The sequence below is a fragment of the Myotis davidii genome, unplaced genomic scaffold (genome assembly GCF_000327345.1).
Source record: "Myotis davidii unplaced genomic scaffold, ASM32734v1 scaffold207, whole genome shotgun sequence".
NCBI classification, from domain to species: domain Eukaryota; kingdom Metazoa; phylum Chordata; class Mammalia; order Chiroptera; family Vespertilionidae; genus Myotis; species Myotis davidii.
In genome coordinates, this window is record NW_006298349.1 from 1,485,760 (window position 1) to 1,489,196 (window position 3,437).

Sequence of the window (3,437 nt, forward strand, 5' to 3'; positions counted from 1 at the left end):
AACAATTAAATGTTGTGAAGACTAAATGAGATCCCATGAGCAGAGTTTGCATATAATTATAAGCTCCTTTCAGTTTCCTTCCTGTGTCTCTCACAGGGTTGTAAAGACTAAAAAAAATTACTGCAGTAAGAGTTCTGCGCACTGCCAAAGGTCATAGCAACCTGAGCAAGAACTAGTCATTCTTGGTACAAACAGCCACGCTAGCATCAAACGCCTAGCGTTCGTGGGGCACTAGGAAGCGGGTTCTGTCCACCCCCCCCACCACCCAATTTACAAGCATAACCCTGCAGCAGAGTATCTCCTTACAGGCTCATCAAAGCAGAACTATGGAGACAACAGATGGTCCTTCTCTCACCCCCAATATTCTGGTCAGAATCACTCTTCTTTTCATGCAAATGAATCCAAGTCTTGGGAAAAGATTATCTAAAAACGTTTTCAGCCACAAGAAAAACCGCCAACACTTTTAGAGCACATGGACCGCCTGGCTTAGGGAACCCCCGACCTATCACATCCAACTCCCAGTGGTTGGTCGTGGAGGGTTGGGATTAAGACAGTCACGCCTTGAAGCTTGTTTCAGAAGAGAAAAGGTGGAAATAAAAGTAAGTAATCTTTCTTTCTCCATACTTAGTCTCTTACACCACTGCTGGCTCTCTCTCTGAAGCGCACATCCTACTCGGGGACCACCTTCCAGAATGAAGAGTAGGTTGAATGCAAGAAATGCAGGCTGTGCATGTCAGACTGTGGGCTTAGCTGCTGCTCGAGATGGGCAGACTATGTGCTCAACCAAACAGCACCAGGTTAGAATGTCCGCATGAGGCCAGGCATGAGACAGAGTAATAATTACTCTGCGGACTCTGCTACTATGAGCCTAATGCTTTGCAGCTCCGGAACACCTTTGGCGGCATATCACCGCTACTGAAGGGTCCCTGAGAGCAGCTTTTTAATATTTCTATCCCAGAGCCTGGCACCCAACAGGCACTCAAGAAGCCTACTGAACTGGACTGATGAACTTAGGTGTGAGCCCCATGGAGCGGTTGAGAGGTAGTCTTTAAAAGTGGGGAAAATGAGTGCAGAGAGACTAAAAGTGGAAGTTAGTTAAAGAATGTAGTCTTTGGTGTCACCCACCCAGAACGGGGCTTCATACTAGCCCAAACCCGACTTGCCTCTACTCCCCACAGCCACCTCTGTTCCACTCAGACTGGTGCTCACAGATGTGCCCACACCTTCTCCCCACCCCCACCCCCAATTTACCTGTCTCCAGGCACAGGGCATCCTCTTCTTTGCCTCTGGAATCCCCACCCACGCTCATGAACAGTCCTCAGACCCAAGGAAACCAGTCCCATCACCCTGGCTCTTCTGAATTCTTTTGGACTCCTAACAGCACCGACAAACCCACTACAAGACTGAGTGCTTAGCCATGGAGTGGCTTTCTCTCAGTCGTCACTGTTCCATGCACCTCGTCCTCCCTCCCGATACCATAAACCCCCAGGACCAGGCAGCTGCGAAACCCCAGCCCCCCCCTCTTGCCAGCCAGTCAGTTCCTTCACTCCTCTGAGCCTCAGTGTCCCCTCTCTGATGTGGAAAGATAACAGCATCTTCACAAAGCAGCTGTGAGGAGCACAGAATGGCTGGAGGATTGCTTTGTGTACCCCATAGCTGCTGCTTTAATCATGAGCTTTGTTGTTTTATTTCCACATTCCCCTCCCTCCCAACCTCCTGGGGCATATTTTAAAAGAATACTAACGATACTAAATGTCCTGAAAACCACTTTTACACTCTGTCACCACGCACAGAATATACAGCAGAACCGAACTGAACTGTGAGATTCCATAGGAATTGCCAGGTGACTGACTAGCAAGCAGGAGGCTTCACTCTGCGGTCAGGTATGGTTTTTAAGTGATGGGGCCTGCAAGGGTACTTCCTCACCGGTCACAGAGGGGCCAGCTGTCCCACATAGCCTCTCAACCTAACTGTATTATTAACAGTGACAGCTACAATTTATTGAACCTCTACTATGTTCCAGGCACTAAACTGTTTTACAGCCATCAGTTCACTTAAACTTCAGGGCTCTGTGAGTACAAATCTCTCTCTCCCCCTCCCTCTCTCTCAGTACACTAAGGCTCAGAAGGGTTACACAATTTTCTGGGGCCCCACAGCCAACAAACGGACAAGGCAAAATTCAAAAGCCCCGTCCTCCTGACACAGCACCATGTCCTTTCCATTGGATCTGTATCCCTACATCCCTTATATTTGCATATTTTAAATCCCCTTTAATTTCTACCTCTCAGCTGCCTTGGCGTTTCACAGGTACAGCTTCCTATTGTAAAGGAAATAGAAAAGAAAGGACATGCCCTCCCCCAAGCTTACTGGCTCCCTCCAGTAACTGGCTGGAGTTCAACACCCAACGGAGAAAACGTGTCTGGAACATGGCTGCAGTGACAGAGCACCCGGGGAAGGGAAGAGGGGCCACGGGTGACGAGGGTGAGACTCTAGGGACACGTAGTGTGTAAAGGTGAGAAAAGACTTTCCAACACCCAGGGACCCTCACCCCTTATCCAAGATGTTACAACACAAAGGCAAGAAAGGTTCCCAAATGCCAGTCAGCCAACGGGGGAGGCCTCCCCAAAGGCTGAAAAGTAGGCTGGACGTTCTCCATTAGAGCGAGAAATGAGTGAGCACGGCGGCCTGGGCCAGCCAGGCCTAGGGATTCCCAAGGGAAAGACCCTTGACCACCTTCCGCCAACAGGCCGAGCCCGGCTTTAAAGGCAGCTCATCTACATTCCTGGCCGGGCACCTGGCATCGCTCCTGCCTCGGTGAAAAGGCCAACTTGCTTTGTCGTGAGGAACCCCAGCCGGTGGCCGGTTTTCCTTCGCCAGCCCTGGGCCCTCCTTACCAGGCGGCGGGCCCTCGGGCGCCCCTCCCCCGTGGCGCAGGCGGCCTCTCCTGGCCGAGCAGGCCGGCCGAGCACCCCTCTGCACACGGCACCCGAAGATCGCAGCTCCGGCAAGTGTCCCACTGCAGGGAGCAGCAGTCAACACGCAGAGAGGACCACGGGGGATCAAAGCGTTAGGATTTGAAAGCACCTCCATCTCCCCTCCACGCACCTCACCTGACAGACAGGGCAAACGTCAAAGCAGAAAGGGCAGTGACTTGCACAAGGTCACAGGGAGCGTCCAGGGCTCTAACCATTAAACGCACGGCCTCCCTCCTTTCCCGAGGCCGCGGGCCCGCCGCCGCCCCCTGCCCGGGGAACCACCCTCCGGGAACCCCGTCCCCTCTTCCCACACCCCACCCCTCGGCCCTCGGGCAGCTGGCTGAGTGGCAGTCTCATCAGCAAGTCTGGAGCAGGCCACAGTCTCGGGAGGGTGCCCAGAGGAGGGGGGCTGGGGCTGGAGAGGAGGGACAGGGGCGAAGGGAGAGGGTGTGAGGAAGCGGG